Source organism: Sorex fumeus, unplaced genomic scaffold, assembly GCF_029834395.1.
Source record: "Sorex fumeus unplaced genomic scaffold, SorFum_2.1 ptg000002l, whole genome shotgun sequence".
NCBI lineage: Eukaryota > Metazoa > Chordata > Mammalia > Eulipotyphla > Soricidae > Sorex > Sorex fumeus.
The window spans coordinates 3,917,395-3,936,084 of NW_026606059.1; the positions used below are offsets into that span (position 1 = coordinate 3,917,395).

At 41.6% G+C, this 18,690-nt stretch overlaps 1 non-coding gene across 1 annotated transcript; it reads left to right on the plus strand.

Moving 5' to 3' along the window:
• The first annotated feature begins 369 nt into the window (after window positions 1–369).
• Window positions 370–476, plus strand: LOC130022933 (U6 spliceosomal RNA). The gene has a single exon (XR_008792336.1). It is a non-coding gene; the product is annotated as a U6 spliceosomal RNA (small nuclear RNA).
• Window positions 477–18,690: the final 18,214 nt, after the last annotated feature.

An 18,690-nucleotide genomic window follows, 5' to 3' on the forward strand; every position in this document is an offset into this window, starting at 1 on the left:
TCACCATAATTAATTTCATTCTTGCACGGGTCAGCTTAAATTCAATCCATGCTGACCTGTATGGATTTGCGATTACTGACACCACCTCAGGAGAGCTGCATTGTGGGAGAAGCAAGTGGAAACAGAGGGAAAGATGCAGAACTTCCTCCTCCCATCTGTGAAAACCTCCAGACATCACATTTTCCCTGAGTGTTTACGCATTTACACAGACAAGGTCCTGTGTTTTCTTGCTGTGATGCAAGTTGAGAGGGAACGCTATGCAAATGGGCAGCAACAGCTCAAAGTTTAACCTGAGGATCACTTTGACACACCAAAGGTCGAATAGCCTAGCTTTGCTTAGTATAAATTTTGATATAAAACATGATTTGGGTGCTCGCTTTGACAACACATATACTAAAATTGGAATGATACGGAGAAGATTAGCATGTCTCCTGTGCAAGGATGACATGCAAATTCGTGAAGCATCCCATATTTTTGCAGCCTTTGGCAGAAATGTGTCTGGACTATGCATTGAGCTATGGTGCTGTGCTTCCCAGGGTGGGAAAGGGTGTTTGTCCCTTCCGCCTTCCTCCCCCCTGGCAGCATGGTGGCTGCCGCCTCAGAGACTATTGGATGGCCAGGTATGAGCCGGAGGTGCTGGGGCACCCTTGACCTCATGGGGTAGGGTCTGGAACCAGCCCGTCCTTTTCGCCCTGACAAGAACACGAGTTGCCTCCCACGAGCGGCTCTCCAGCTCTGGAATGACCATGATTCCAGAGGTGCACAAACCATTCTGGGAAGCCAGCAGGTTTTGGCAGAAATCCCTCCAGACTTAATTAGTAAAATATCAGAAATCCAAAATCATATGCTCTTTATAATCTGCAATAGAAAACAAATTATCTAACGATGACTTTTCTGATTGTTGGGAGAAAATTCCAAATAATAATGGTGCATCTTTTGTCAAAATAATGAATGTAATCAAAGTAGAGAGAGAGTTATGTGGAAATCATCTGCCTCACAGGCAGGGGGAGGGTTAGGGTGGGGGGGTATACTGGGGTTCTTGGTGGTGGAAAATGTGCCCTGGTGAAGGGATGGATGTTTGATCATTGTATGACCGAGACTTAAACCTGAAAGCCATGTAATTGTTCTCATGGTGATTCAATAAATAAAAAAATTTTTAAAAATGAAATTGACATGTCTAATCATTTTGTAATAAAAAAGCATGTAAGTAAAAAAACATGATTTAGATTTAATGGTGGACACATATATCAAACTCTATACAACTAAGTGGGAGCTTCCTACAGCCAGTTCAGAAACCATTGAAAATATCTAAGAGACTTTTAAAATAGGGGTTCTGTTCCATTTGAAAACATCTCACCGAAAAGCTATGATGTATGTAGGCCGGCCACACACTCTCTTGACCAGTAGATCTTTCAACCAATATGTTCATTCAGAAGTTGCCTATTTCAGTGGCTCCAGTTGGAACTCATGCTTGAAGACCTAACTGTTTTCCAAAAGATAGCATTGAAAATGTCACATTCCATTTCGGTGTGAAATCTGCTAGTGACACTTTGGAGTTGTTTCTAGTTAGGTTATTTCAGGCACAACATTATCATTGTGGATGCAATTTTCAAGTATTGGAATTATCGGTTCCTTGAAGAAATACATTTTGAAGATACGGGTAAGAAGGGGCACATTTTATAAAATGTTACGATGAAGCTCACAGCCGATCTTTGACATGTGCGGGATTTAAGTTTTACTGCTAAAAGACTGCAATGGACAGTCAAGAGAATTACCAGGGAAGTGTGAGCTTGTCTAAGTGTAGATTGTCAGCATAGCTTTTGTCTTTAGCAAATGAGTTTAAAGGAAGAAATTACAGTTTGAATGGATGAGCCTGCCATTGTTGTTCCTTACCTGGTTGTTGCTGTTCACAGTCCTTTTTTGAGGCTTCACAAACTTCTATCAGGTATATATCGGACACTTCTGTTTCATGGTCAAGATAGGATCAGAAGCCGTGGATATTGACAATGGATTTATTCGGTTCTGTTGTCTTTTCTCCATGACTGTACCTACTGCCTCCTCTTGGTTTATAAGCAAAACTTGGAAAACCTATAAGAATTACTGTTTTGTGGTTTCCCAGGGATGGTGTGAAAATATTGATATATATTTTTGGTGAAGAAAATCAATTTTGTATAGTTTATTTCAACCTAAGTAAAATGTGAATTTTGTTTAAAAAGTGGAGCGATATCACAGCGGTAGGGCATTCGCCTTACAAGCGGCCAACATGGCCCACCCGAGTTCGATTCCTCTGCCCCTCTTGGAGAGCCCGGCAAACTACTAAGAGTATTCGATATGCCAAACACAGTAACAACAAAGTCTCCAATGGAGACGTTACTGGGCCCGCTGGAGCAAATCGACGATCAACGGGAGGGTCTTTACCTTCACCATACTCAGAATAGTTTGAAAAGATGTTTCATTGAAACTGGTGACTTAATTACCAAAATAAATGTAAGTGTTCTTTTTTCTTAACAATAATTAGGGGTTAGATTTTATTTATTTTTTTTATTATTTTATTTTAATGAATCATCATGAGATACAGTTATAGACTTATAAACTTTCGTGCTTACGTTTCTGTAAGTGTTCTTTTCATTTAAAAATATTTTCCTGTTTTTTTTTCCACTGAACAGTCATTCAGAATATTATGAGTGGATTAAAAAGTAAATGTAGATGAAAATGTGAGTGGAAATATTATAAGGGAAAACTAAGTCAGGATATCATGTGACTTGAGCATATAACTAATAGTCTTCATAATAAGCTGGCGATAAGACAATTCAGTGAAATAGAATGCAGTGGTGAAGAATATGTGTGACTAATGAATTCTGGAATGACTAATGATACAGGATTTCTTTTTTCTTTTTCTTTCTCATTACGACAGTGACTTGCAAAGGGACTTAGGCAAGTCCCAATCCAGCACCAGCCCTGCCTCCAGCACTGACTTTCGCCTCTGCTGTCCCCGGCTTCTTCCCACGCTGTTGCCCTTCTCCTTGATGGGCACATTCTGAAGTTTGATTTTGCCGCCTGCCACGCTGCAAGTGCGCAGGCTCTGTTGGACTTTTGGTGCTGAACTAAATACGGTGTGGTCCCGGAACAAGGCGTTCTCAGTTCAATAGACTGAAATCGAGAGCCCATGAGTACGTCTGCAGCTGTAGGGAAAGTTAATCTGTGACAAAGGGCTGGGCTGTGAGAAGTAGAGCAGGAAGAGCCTCTTCAACAAACTGCATTAGGGAAAATGGACAGCTGCTGGCAAAACACAAAACAAGTAGAAAGAAAGAAAACAAACCAAACCTCTATCTCACACTATTCAAAAAGTTAACTGAATTGGATGAAAATTCTTAATATCAAACCTGTGTCTACCAATAATTGAAGAAAGCACTGTCCTGTAACACTGTCCTTCTGTTGCTCATCGATTTGCTTGAGTGGGCACCAGTAATGTCTCACAACTAATTGTGAGACTTGTTGTTACTGTGTTTGGCATATCAAGTATGTCACGGGGAGCTTGCCAGGCTTTGCCGTGCAGGCGAGGTACTCTCGGTAGCTTGCGGGGCTCTCTGAGAGGGGTGGAGGAATTGAACCCGGGTTGGCCATGTGCAAGGCAAACGCTCTACTCGCTGTGCTATTGCTCCAGCCCACAATTAAAGAAAACTCAGGCAAAATTCTCCACAAATGAGAGAGAGAACAGAGGGGAATGCCCTGCCACAGAGGCAGGGTGGATGGGGAGGATGGGGGTGGGGGGGATATTATCCATGGTGGTGGAAAATGGGCACTGGTGGAGGGATGGGTATCTGATCATTTTATAATCGAAACCCAAGCACAAAATTTGTAAGTCTACAACTGTACCTCATGGTGTCTCACTAATAAAGATTAAAAAAAATTCTCCACAAATGACCTGAGTAGTTTTCAATGATACAAACACCTCTGGCATAGGGGAAAAAAATACCAGAAATAAACAATAGAATTACATCGAACAAAAGAGTTCCTGTAGCAATAAAAGAAATGAAGTTTAAAGCAAAAAGACACATACTGATTTGGAGAAATTATTTGCACTAGGTTTGAGCCTAGTGCCACTGGGGACCAGTTGGGATGGGATGCTTAAGGACTACCAGGGATTCTGCTGGCAGTGCTGGGAAAAGGGGGAACTCTGGTGCCAGGGGTCTTACTCTGATGCTTGTATACGCAAGGGGTGCATCTGTGATCCCGGAGATATGTCCCCAACCCAGCTTCCTTTAATGTTTTTCATTTATTTATGAAGTGGATGAGGAGATAAGTCAAGGTGTAAAGGATATCACTTGTTGGTGCAAAGTCGGGAGTGTAATCCCAGATCCGGGGCTGACCCATGGAGCACCAGAGGCCCTGAGTACCATCAGGCAGATTCTACTGACTCCCAACATTGAAGCTCCTCATCATCAGCTCTAAGGGCAAAGCCTCAGGGCTGCAGCAGGTCACTCTTGCTGCAACATAAACAAACAAAAAATAGTCTTGAAGAGTGGTCGGGAGGACCATTCATGACTGATCACTGATAGATTGCGGGCTTGGAGGAATGAATGTCTTTCTTTGCATTGAAGAGAAAAATCACTCTATCACTGTCATCCCATTGTTCAGTGATTTACTGGAGCGGGCACCAGTAACATCTCTATTCATCCCAGCCCTGAGATTTTAGCAGTCTCTCCTTACTTGTTTTTCTCAACGTTGCCTTATTGGAGGCTCTTTTAGAGTTAGGGAAATGATACCCATTATTGTTACTGTTTTTGGCAGATCGAATACACCACGGGTAGCTTGGCCAGGCTCTGCCATGCAAAGAGAAAATATTTTTTTTAATTGAGTCACTTTGAAATAGGCAGTTACAAAATTGTTCATGATTGGGTTTCAGTCATACAATGTTCCAACACCCACCCCTCCAGCATTGTAATTTCCTACCACCGATATCCCCAGTTTCCTTCCTACCATGCCCCATCCCCAGCGTGCCTCTATAGTAGACACTTTTCTCTCTGTCCTTCTCTGTCTCTGTCTCTGTCTCTGTCTCTCTCTCTCTCTTTCTCTCTCGGGCATTATTATTTGCAATATAGATACTGAAAGGTCATCTTGTATATCCCTTTAGCTCCTTTTGGCTCTCAGTTCTTGTCCAGAATGATCATTTCCAACTATCATTATCATAATGATCTCTTCTTTGTCCTAACTGCCCTCCCCCCCTACACACACACACACACACACACACTTGTTGCAAACTTCCAACCATGGACCAGTCCTCCTGACCTTCGTTTCTAGTTTCTTTGGGTATTAGTCTCCTACATTTTTTTATATCTCACAAATGAGTGCAATCAGCCTCAACCAGTCAATCACTCAGTGTGACACTCTCTGTGTCCATCCATTATAAGCAAATTTCAGGACTTCTTGGAAAAATACTTTTTTTGCAGATAGAGTTAAAGTTCTCAAACTCTGGCAAGTGCCAGTTATGTGCATATATCCGTAGATAGACTTCCCAGAGTCAGCCTTTGGAACTTACTGCCAGGAGGCAGAAAGAGTATGGATATTGAGACTGGAAGGGCCATAGCCAACTAGTCTTAGCTTGAAATAATATCAGATCTGGCAAAACAGAACCTGGCCATGAAACGGTCCTTGGGATAACTATTGTCAGCAAAAAATTTATATACAACAAAAGTTCCATCCATATTTATTTCCAGGACCCTGAGGTATAGGACAGGCACCTTGCTCAGAGATCAGCGTTGAAATTTTATAGTATGTGGGCACTTCTTTGGTGCACACGCACGTGTGTGTGTGTGTGTGTGTGTGTGTGTGTGTGTGTATGTGGTGACAGGTGGGTGAAAGGAAATACCAAGAATTAGGTCAACAAGGTGGCACACTAGAGGCTGGAGCTCCTCACTCTCGTCATTGCGGACGTGGCAATGGGCTGGGCAAGCCCGGGGCCTCTCGTGCCAGAGGGATGGGCACTGAAGCTGATTCCTGAGGGACACACGCAGATGATGGACATGCTCTTTGGTTGAGAGACATCTTTGTGTTTTTTAAAATTAATCATATATTTTTAATTAAAGAGCCACGATTGACCGTGACTGATAGTTGCGTTTTAGGCAGCAAGGGGCCAGTTCTGAATTCCAGCTTTGTCACTTGCACGTCTGTAAACTTGGCCAAGTGGCTTAACCTCTCTGACTCTTAATTTCCTACTTTTATTATTTATTTATTTTAAGATTTTTATTATTGAATCACTGTGAGATAGACTCTCACAAAGCTGGTCATGGTTGAGTTTCAGTCATAGAGTGTCTCAAAACCCATCCCTTCACCAGGGCACGTTTCCCAGCACCAGGGTCACCAGGTTCCCTCCCATCACCCCACCCCCATCCTACCAGCCTCTATGGCAGGCACACACACACACTCTCTCTCTCTTCCTCTCTCTCTTTAATTTTCTACTTTTAAAAAGATAATCAAAGCATCATACTCTGAGTGCTCAAGGTTTATTTTGTCTCTGTGTTCAGGGATTACCCCTGAATGGTGCTTAGAAGACTTTATGGCATGCTTGGAATTGAACCTAGATTGGCTACATGCAAGAAAAGCACCCAGGGGCTGGAGCAATAGCACAGTGGGTAGGGCGTTTGCCTTGCATGCGGCCAACCCGGGTTTGATTCCCAGCATCCCATAAGGTCCCCCAAGCACAGCCAGGAGTGATTCCTGAGTGCAAAGCCAGGAGTAACTCCTGAGCATCGGCTGGGTGTGACCCAAAAATGAAAAAAAAGAAAAAAAAGAAAAGCACCCTATCTGTCCCCAGTATACTATAGCACTGTAGCGCTGTTGTCCCATTGTTCGTTGATTTGCTTGAGTGGGCACCAGTAACATCTCCATTGTGAGACTTGTTGTTACTGTTTTTGGCATATCCAATATGCCACGGGTAGCTTGCCAGGCTCTGCTGTGAGGGCGAGATACTCTCGGTAGCTTGCCGGGCTCTCTGAGAAGGATGGAGGAATCAAACCAGGGTCTGCCGCATGCAAGGCAAACACCCTACCCGCTGTGCTATCGCTCCAGCCCAGTATACTATATATATGTAATATATACATATGTATAAAAAAACAATAAAGGCTAAAAATTTCTCAACTAGATTAATTGTTGTTACTATGATCAGTTGAAGACAAATGACAGTGGATATAGAAATTATCTTGGTGGGGGTGGGGATGGTTGAAAATTAGGGTTACATAGACCAAGGTATAAAGACAAACAGAAAATCAGAAATTGAACAGGAAGTTAAAAAGGAGAGAAGGGTTTCAAATTCCACAATAAAGGATAGATTAAGACATCTTGGTGATGAACTTAAGAGTAGTTAAGTCAACCAACAATTCTAGCCAAAGCCGCCAAGCATGAAGTTTCAGTAACCGTAATAATCAATGTAACTGTGATAGAAATAGGAGAAGTTCACAAGGAAGAAATTTGGGAAGGATAAACTGAGTCTAAGATGCTACAATCTGAAACTGAAAGATGAGGACTAAATCAAAGTTTCAGCTATAGTCTTGAGATTTGATTTTTCCAAAAGAACTGAGAGATTTGCGGTCACAGGAGGGGGTGCAGGAGGTGAGAATAGACAGAGAAACAGGCTTGAGGTGAAGGTGCCCAGAGAGGCAGAATGGGAGAGAGAGAAATCAGAGACTCTAGAATTGGGAGCCACGGGGGCTGGGGTGCAAATCAGGGAGGGGCTCACAGTCACACTGGAAATTGTCGGAGAGGTTGTTGACCGACTATGTTCCTGGCATGTCTATGTCCAACTGAGGGAACAAACTGCTGCAGACCTTAACTGCCCTGTTTGGGGACGGGAAAGTTGACAGATAATTTCTTAAATCTTTTTTTCCTATGAGGCCCAGGGAATATTTGGAGTGCTGTCCACATGCAGCCTTGACAGTGCTTTTAAAAAGGAGGCACTGAGCAGAGACTGTATTTTCCAGCATATTCAAGGTGAAAGGACGTTGTATAATAGCTTCCAGAACCAGCCGAGGCAGAAAGAAAGGTGATTCAGCAATCATCGATGCACAATTCAGCTCCGTGCTACAGTGGGAAAATAGAGCCAGAAAAAAATATGAACACAACAAAATAAAAACAGCAAAAGAACCTTATGGCGAATGTCCTTTCTCTTCAGAGTCTTTGAAAAACAGCACCCAAAAGGAGAGAGAGAACAAAAGGGAATGCCCTGCCACAGAGGCAGGGTGGGATGGGGGGATGGGGGGTGGGAGGGATACTGGGATCCGTGGTGGTGGAGGATGGGCACTGGTGGAGGGATGGGTATTTGATCATTGTATAATTGAAACCCAAGCACAAAAATTTGTAAGTCTACAACTGTACCTCATGGTGTTTCACTAATAAAAATTTAAAATAAAAAAAAAGAAAAAGGAAAGAAAAGAAAAACAGCCAGGTTCCTACAAGTTGAATAGAATCCACTGAAGCTTAAAGAGGCCAGGGAGAAAGGATGACAGAGAGCCATAGAAACTTTCAAGTTTTTTCAGAAAAATCTAAATATACATTTAAATATCTTAGCGGGTAGGGCCTTTGCCTTACATGTGACCTGCCGGCTGACCCGGGTTCGATTCCTCCGTCCCTCTCCAAGAGCCAGAAAGCAACCGAGAGTATCTCGCCCACACGGCAAAGTCTGGCAAAATACCCGTGACGTATTTGATATGCCAAACACAGTAACAACAAGTCTCACAATGGAGATGTTACTGGGCCCCCTCAAGCAAATTGATGAACAACAGGAGGGCAGTGCTACAGTGTTTGAGTCAACTGTTGATTATTTCCTATGGACTAGTCACAGATGTGAATTCTATTTTCACATCTGTATATATTTTTAACTAACCATGCTGAGACCACTCTCCGCACACATGAAGGTACTGGCAGAGGGACAAAGCCACGCGGGTTCCGGGGCCGAGACCTCCAAGCCTACTCGGATTGGAGTTGAGCATCCTCCACCCAGATCCTCCAAATTCCAGTAGGCGGGGGTCACACCCACCACCTGGCCCCCTGGCGCTGTGTAATCCCATCAATGGCCAAGACCCAGAGACTATAAAATCCAGATCCCGGACGAGACCAGTGCAGTCTCTGCCCCCGCGCCTGGGTGTTCCTTCCCGGAGTCCCTTGGAGGGGAGCGGGTTGAGCTTTCCTCCCCGCCCCGACCAGGGCTACGGCAGCCGAAGACCTCCAGGACCAGCCACCACCATGCTGAGACCACTCTCCGCACACATGAAGGTACTGGCAGAGGGACAAAGCCACGCGGGTTCCGGGGCCGAGACCTCCAAGCCTACTCGAATTGGAGTCGAGCATCTTCCACCCAGATCCTCCAAATTCCAGTAGGCGGGGGTCACACCCACCACCTGGCCCCCTGGCGCCGTGTAATCCCATCAGCGGCCAAGACTCAGAGACTATAAAATCCAGATCCCGGACATTTTATCAGGACATCTTTTTATGACATCTTATTATCTCATTCCTACTTTGGACAAACTTGCAGGCTATCGAATGTAGCCTGCCCACAGGGCAGAGTCTGGCAAACTCCCCGTGGCCTACCAAATATGCCAAATACCAGTAACAATGATGGGTCTCATTCTCCTAAAGAGCCGTGAATATAATCTCAGGGCTAGGATGAAAGAGACGTTACTGGGGCCTGCTCGAGGCAATCGACGATTAACAGGATGATGAAATGAAAATGAAATGAACCTTGTTGCCATATGACATTAAGTATAACTTATCACGACAGATCACTGCAGCATGCTACTGCTTCATTTTGTAAGGTGTGCTTGAGCTCTCACATTCATGGAAATTAAGATAAATATAAATTTTAATTGAGCATCAACAGTCTAGAACTGTTGTGATGTGTTGGCAATGACAAAACATTTTTCTCTAGAATGGTGAGTTTCTTCAGAATGAAATTATGCCAGGTAAAGCTGGCTGTAGACTAAATATAATATACGAAAACACATTTAGAAGAAAATAGTTTAGAAAAGTCTCCCAGTGGATAATTCAAATAATTTAAGTGGGTTTGAGCACTTATCAACCAATAGATTATTTCTCTAAAGAATAGTTTTCTCAGAAAAAGAAGATTGCTTTTTCGTGGCGGATGATTTTTTTTTACGAAAATGGCTGGCGTTAAAGAATGAAAACCTTGAACTTATCAAAACACCTTTTGAATTATAACCCAGGAAATATGTCTGGGTTTTGATTTAATATTTACCAAACATATCTGACATATGAAAAATTCTACATGGAGCTGGAGAAATTCTATAAAGAAGATCACACCTTCTACAAGATCATTGTCGGTGATTTTAATGCCAAGATAGGACCAAGAAGATCAGTCGATGAACTCCACATCGGAACCCATGGCCTGGAATGGAACGAACAGGGTGACAGACTGTCTGAGTTCATCATGTCAACCAAAACCTTCCATGGTAACTCACAATTCCAAAAGGCTGAATCTAAACGTTGGACATGGAAGTCTCCCGATGGACGGTTCCACAATGAAATAGACCACATCATATTCAATCGGCGGTTTTGCCTAACCGATGTTGCTGTTGTCCCAAAATTCCAAACGGGATCAGACCACCGTCTTCTTCGTGCAAAATTCTACCTCACAGAACGAGGAGAAAAGAATGCAAGGTTTAAGAAGAAGACTCCCAGAACAACCACCAACTGGGAACTCTTTGGCTCTGTTGCAGCAACATAGGAAGATGCCGTCATTGACAACATTGATGAGGAATACGATCGAATGATTCAGCACCTCCATGATTGTGCAAGGAATGCCAAGAGAGAGATAACCACAAAAAACCGTCTTTCTTCGAACACTCTTGAACTTATTCGCCAACGTGGCGTGGCACGTGCCTCAGGCAACCACAAGCAAACGTCCGAACTGGCAAAACAGTGCAGAAAAGCCATCAAAGATGACCTCAAAAACAGGAGAGCAGCAGTACCGGTAGATGCAGCAGAAGCTGGGAAAAACATTCGTAATGCCCGCCTGTCCTTCACCAACTACAAAACCAAGATGACTGCCCTCCGACATCATGATGGATCTATCACATCTTCCAGAAGGGCAATGGAGAAGATTATTCATGACTTCTACTCAGATCTCTTTAATAGCCACATCCACTTGCCCACATACCACATACCACATGATGGATATGTCGTTCCCAATGTTCTCCCTTCCGAAATCCAACATGCCATCTCGTCGGTAAAGAAACAAAAAGCACCTGGCCCAGACAAGATCAGACCTGAACACCTGAAGAACTTACCATCAGTACTCATCAATACATTAGCTCGACTCTTCACACGCTACCTGTCTGAATGCAAGGTTCCATCCCAATGGAAAACCAGCAAGACTGTACTACTATACAAGAAAGGAGACATCCACGACATTGGCAACTATCGCCCAATCTGCCTATTGTCTGTCATCTACAAACTATTCACTCGAGTCATCCTGAATAGGATTAGCAGAACACTAGATGAAGGACAACCATGTGAACAAGCTGGATTCCGAAAAGGATTCAGTACCATTGACCATATCCACACAATAACCAAGCTCATTGAGGTATCTCGGGAGTTCAAGATGCCGCTCTGTCTAACGTTCATTGATTTAAAGAAGGCCTTTGATTCTGTTGAAACGGAAGCGGTCATGGAAGCCCTAGCCAATCAGGGCGTACAAACTCAATACATCAGGATCCTTCATGAGCTCTATTGCGGATTCACTACCAAGATCTCACCATTCTACAAAGAAGTAATCATCCATATCAAGAGAGGGGTTCGGCAGGGTGATACCATTTCACCAAAACTCTTCAGTGCCACCCTCGAGAACATCATGCGACGACTAGAATGGGAAAACATGGGAGTGAAGATAGATGGTCGGCAACTACACCACCTCCGCTTTGCTGATGATATTGTTTTAATAACACCAAACATCAGCCAAGCGGCACAAATGCTGGCCGACTTTGACCTTGAGTGTGTAAAGGTCGGACTCCAGCTGAATCTTACGAAGACAATGTTTATGAGAAACAGCCTTGTTCCTGACGCTCCATTCGCTCTCAACGGAACCACCATCTCCGAATGCAACAGTTATATATACTTAGGTCGAGAAATCAACATGATGAATGACCTGGCACCTGAGTTGCGCAGGAGGAAGAGAGCGGCTTGGAATGCCTTCAAGAGCATTGAAGAAATAACTAAAAGGACAAAGAACCTCCAGCTAGAGCACATCTCTTTGATTCCACTATTCTTCCTGCATTAACATATGCCTCAGAGACCTGGACCCTACGAAAACAGGATGAGAACACTATTCGGGTCTCTCAAAGAGGAATCGAAAGAACTATGCTTGGAATATCATGATTCACTCAAATGATAGATAGAGTCCGGAGTTCTGATCTTCGTCAACGCTCAAGAATCAGGGACGCTGTCTCATTTGCCAAGACATCAAAAATCAGATGGGCTGGACACGTAATGAGGTTTACAGACAACCGCTGGACTAGAGCCATTACTGATTGGATTCCACGAGACATCAAAAGATCACGTGGACGCCCACCTATAAGATGGTCAGACTTCTTCGTCAAGACCCTAAATGATCGGTTTGAGGCTCTACATGTTCCTAAAACGAACAGATACCATTGGGCTACGCTAGCACGCAACCGAGATGAATGGAGACGTTACTGGCACCCGCTCGAATAAATCGATGAATAACGGGGATTAAGTGATTAAGTGAAGTGATCTGACATATAGACCTGCTGGACATATTCCAAACAGAGCTCAGTACTGTGAGACTAGTTTCTCAACTTTTTTCTATCTTAGTTTATATAGATTCAAATTAATCATAGTTGTGTTCCAGAAAGCAATAGCTGTTCTTATACAGACTAGTTCACTAGTTAGCAAACTAGTTCACTATAAAGCAAACACAATAGGGAGTTTTAAGTTTCGTATTCAAGTTTCTTGATTATTAACCCAACCCTGATCATTAATTAACAGACTAATAATAACTAATTTTTGTTAAGTATTTGATCTACTTACAAATCCATAGAATAATATCATCATCCCTATATAACTATCATGAAAGATAGTTATTATTCTCATTTGCTTGGTGAGAATAAATGTGACTAATTTGAGGCTGTTCAGTTAGTAAATTGTTCATAAATATTGGTCTATGCTGAAATAGAACCCTGATTTTCTACTTCACATAATTCATTCATTTGTTCGATATTTATTGATTGCATAAAAATAACTTCAGCAGACATGTCTTGGTCACAAATATTTGAGCGGTATCTATAAAAATAGTTTCAATTCTCATAGTTGTCATCCTCAAAAAATGACACCAATTAACTCTTGCAAACTGACTGATTTCATGGAGACACAGAATGGGAATAAGTACTGATCAATGCTGTGCTATTTCTGGATTCCTTAGGTGATCTGAGGTGAAGTGTAAATCAAATGAGTCTAGGGACAGAGGAAATTGGAGAGAAGACAATGTGAAAGAAAAAGCAGCATACAACATGCAAAAAAAATGAACTCAGACCTCTCTCTTAGAGAGAGGCAGGGACAGAAGTCAGATCAAAATGGATTAAAGACCTCAATATCAGACCTAAATCCATAAGGTACATCCGGGAAAATGTAGGCAAAACCCTCTAGAGCACTGAAGCTAAAGGCATCTTCAAAGACGAAACACCACTGACCAAGCATGTGGAAGCAAAGATAAATAAATGGGATTATTTTAAACTAAGAAGCTTCTGCACCTTGAAAGAACAGTGACCAAAATACAGAGACAGCTGATGAAATGGAAAAAATTATTTACCTAATACCCATATGGTAAGAAGTAAATATCCAAGATATATAAGGCACTCATCAGACTTTACAAGAAATAAACATCCAATCCCACCAAAAATGGGGAGAAGAAACGAACAGAAACTTTCTTTTTTTTTTTTTTTTTTTTTTTTTTTTCCCCTTTATTTTATTTTATTTTTTTTTAAAGTTGTAGATTTACAATTTTTTGTGCTTTGGTTTCAATTATACAATGATCAGATACCCATCCCTCCACCAGTGCCCATTTTCCACCACCATGGATAATATCCCTCCCACCCCCATCCCCCATCCCCCCGTCTCTGTGGCAGGGCAATCCCCTGTGTTCTCTCTCTCCTTTTGGGTGTTGTGGTCTGCAAAAGAGGCATTGAGTGGCAAACATGTTCAGTCCATAGTCTACTTTCGACATGCATCTCCCCTCCTGGGAGGATCCTCCAAACATCCTTTATTTGGTGCTCCCTTCTCTATCTGAATAGCCCTTTCCTCTAGGATACCCGGCTGGCCTCTAAGTTATGGAGCAATCCTCCTGGTGCTGATCTCAGCTATTCTTGGGTATTAATCTCATACTTTGTTACTTTATATCCCCCAGATGAATGCAATCTTTCTATGTCTATCCCTCTCTTTCTGACTCATTTCGCTTAGCATGATACTTTCCATATTGTACCACTTGTATGTAAATTTCATGACTTCATCTTTTCTAAGAGCTACATAGTACTCCATTGTGTAGATGTACCAAAGTTTCTTTAACCAGTCATCTGTTCTTGGGCATTCAGGTTTCTTCCAGTTTCTGGCTATTGTAAAGAGGGCTGCAATGAACAAACAAGTGCAGATGTCACTTCGACTATACATTTTTGCCTCTCTGGGATATATTCCCAGGAGTGGTATTGCTGGGTCAAATGGGAGCTCAATTTCTAATTTTTTGAGAATCGTCCATACTGTTTTCCAGAAGGGCTGAACCAGTCGGCATTCCCACCAACAGTGAAGGAGTGTCCCTTTCTCGCCACAACCACGCCAGCATCGGTTGCTTTTGTTCTTTTGAATGTGGGCCAGTCTCTGAGGTGTGAGATGGTATCTCATTGTGGTTTTGATCTGCATCTCCCTGATGATTAATGATGTAGAGCATTTTCTCATGTGCTTTTTTGCCATTCGGATTTCTTCTTTGAGAAAGTTTCTGTTCATTTCATTGCCCCATTTTTGGATGGGGTTGGATGTTTTCTTCTTGTGGAGTTTAACCAGTATTTTGTATATCCTGGATATCAACCCCTTGTCAGATGTGTATTCGGTGAATATCCTTTCCCATTCTGTAGACTGTCTTTGTATTTTGGTCACTGTTTCTTTGGAGGTGCAGAAGCTTCTTAGTTTAAGATAGTCCCATTTGTCTATCTCTGTTTTCACTTGCTTGGCCAGTGGCGTGGCATCTTTGAAGATACCATTAGCTTCAATGTCATGGAGGGTTTTGCCAACTTTATCTTCAATGTACCTTATGGTTCGAACAGAAACTTTCTTAATGAAGAAATACAAATGGTCAAAAGGCACGTGAAAAAATGCTCTACACTGCTAATTATCAGGAAGATGAAAATCAAAACAACTATGAGATACCATCTCATACCACAGAGACTGGCAACATCCAAAAGAACAAGAACCACCAGTGCTGGAGCAGATACAGGAGGAAGGGACTTTCATTCATTGGTGGTGGGAATGCCAACTGGTCCAGTCTTGTTTTTGAAAACTATATAGGAATTCCTCATAAAAACTAGAAATCTACTTCCTTATGATCCAGCAATGTCACTTCTGGGAATATATCCTGGATGCCCCAAAACACACAGCAGAAACATCATCTTCACTTCTTTGTTCATTTGCAGTACAATTCACAATAATGAAAATCTGGCAATCAGAATTCAAGTGTTCAAGAACAGACAACTAAATAAAGAAGCTATGGTACATCTACACCATGGAATACTACACAACTACAGGGAAAATATGAAGTCATGAAATTGGCTTATAAATGGAGGGACATGAACAGTCTCATATTGAGTGAGACAAGAGAGGGAGAGGAACAAACATAGAATAATTGCACTCATTGGTAAGATATGAAAAAACTCAGCATGAGACCAATACCCAAGGACAGCAGAAATCAGGGGCAGGAGGTTGGAAGCTTGTCACAAGTGGTGGTGTGGGGGAGGGTGGTTAGGACAGAGAAGGGATCTCTATGACAGTGACAGTTGGAAATGATTTCTCCACATAAGAGCTGAGTGCTGAAGGGAGGTTAATGAACCAACATGATGGACTTTCAGTATCTCTAGTGCAAGCCACAATGCCAGAAGGAGGGGGAGGGCGGGGGGAGAGACAGAGAGAGGAGAGAGAGAGTCTCTGCCACAGAGACAGGCTAGTCTGCGGTCTGGGAGACTGGGGACATCTGTGGTGGGAAATGGACCCTAGTGGAGGGATGAGATTGGAACACTGGATAACTGAAATCCCATTATGAACAACTTTGCAATTATGCATCTCCTGGTGATTCAATAAAAATTTTAAAAGAAATATAAAAAAAGAGCAGCTTAGTAAATAAACATGGGGGCTTGTGGTTTCACAATCCCATGCAGAGTTAAATATGAACTGCAAAAATAGTTTACTACTTCTTTCAATCTATAAACATGGTACTTAAGCTGAAAATTCTGATGTGGCAAATTTTTAATCTACAAACATAATAAATCTTAAAATTCACGGTGATAAATTTCAGAACTGTATGGGTTACATAGACATGCACTTAGTACTGTAGAATGGAATTAAGCATTACACTCACAAAATTTCAATTGATTGTGATTTTGAAATGACCAAAGTCTTCATATTCATAGAAATCAGTAAAATATGAATCTGTCTTTGCAGACATTAAAAGCATTAACATTGAAACCTCACAAAAAGTTGAAACCTTATTAATAGACTCAAATAACTACTACTTCTCTGCATTTAGTGTGAATTCACTAAACTAAAATGATTGTAATTAAAATCATTTCATTTCATTCTATTTGTTGCTTATTAGACAAATCTATTTGAACACATACTAAAATTTAAGGTACTTTGTCAAGACAGATAGAGTGAAAATTCTTATCACCTAGGTTTTCATTTGTTCCTTAATACTGAAAAGAAATATGAATATCATGTTTAATACAAGACTCAACGAAATTTTTAGAGTATTCTATATCTAATGTCTGTGGTACTCATTATGGCAAAATAATCATATTTAATATTCAGGTCATGATGTTTAATATCTCTGTTAAACAAATACTTTTGCACATATTTAAGGATTCTACACTGTACTAGTCTTTGAGGATATTCTGATAGGTAAAATCTCCTTTACTTATTAAGCTCAATAAGACCCCAAGTCCATGGTTATTAACACCAACTTTATTTGCTTTAAATATATAAAGATTGCTTACCATATACTCTAGTATGGATTTGAGAGAGGCTGGAGCGATAGCACAGCGGGTAGGGCGTCTGCCTTGCACGCAGCCAACATGGCCGACCCGAGTTCGATTCCTCTGCCCCTCTCGGAGAGCCTGGCAAGCTACCGAGAGTATTCGATATGCCAGACACAGTAACAACAAAGTCTCCAATGGAGACGTTACTGGGCCCGCTCGAGCAAATCGACGATCAACGGGAGGGCCTTTACCTTTACCTTTTCAATGTCTTAATTTTCATACCCTTGAAGAATTCTGCAATTGAGTCAGCCATGTTTTAAAAAAATTAGTCTTGTGGATCTTTTTTGCTTGTGACCTATTACTTTTCAGATTATTAGTACTCAGTTTCTTAGAAAATGTAACACACATCTACTATTCGGTTCAGCAATTTTTCTTTCTTTGGGGACCACACCCAGAAATGTTTAGGGCTTCATCCTAGCTCTATGCTCAGGATTAATCCTGGAAGTCCTCAGATATATATGTGGTTCTGGGGATCAAATCCAGGTTGACCAAATACACAGAAAGTTTTGAATCCCTATACTAATTCTCTAGATCTGATCTGATCAGCAATTTTATTACTCATTATGTAAAAAAAATTAAGATATATGTCCACAAAGAAACATGTACTAAAATGTCTATAAAACTTTATCAATAATAACTCTTGTGTACAGCAAAAGAAAAATAGAATAAAAGCTTGTATACTCATAGTTTTTGGGAAGGGTCAAGAAAAACTTTCTTCAGTGAGATCAATATTGTCTTTATTAATTAATATTTATTTATACTTATGCATTCATTTATTAAAGTGCATATATAATATGGGCTGGAGAGATAGCCCAGAGGGTAGGGTGTTTGCTTTGCACACGGCCAACCCGGCCAACCCAGGTTCGATTTCTTCACCACTTTCTGAGAGCCCGGCAAGCTATCGAGAGTATCTTGCCCGCACAGCAAAGCCTGGCAAGCTACCCATGACATATTCGCTATGCCAAACACAGTAACAACAACTGTCACAATGGAGACGTTACTGGGTCTGCTCGAGCAAATCAATGAACAACGGGAGGAAAGTGTTATACAGTGTTATATTATCTATATCTATATATAATCTAGTGTTTGGTAAATGGGTGTTTACTATAAAACATTCTTCATTTCCTTTGTAGGCTTAAAAATATGCAAATTAATGTTAGGAATAAAATTAAATATCTATGATGTTTCAGGTGCTTAGTATTTTTAAAAGTGTGTTATCTGTGTTGAGTTTTTATTATAAATCTTGTGAAAGCAAGATTCGCTGTCCACGATACCTGCTACATTTTTCTTCATCATAGAGCTATTTCCTAACTAATCATCCACCTAAACATGGTCCCAGCGAAAGAAGCATGAAAGAACTTTTTCATATCTATAC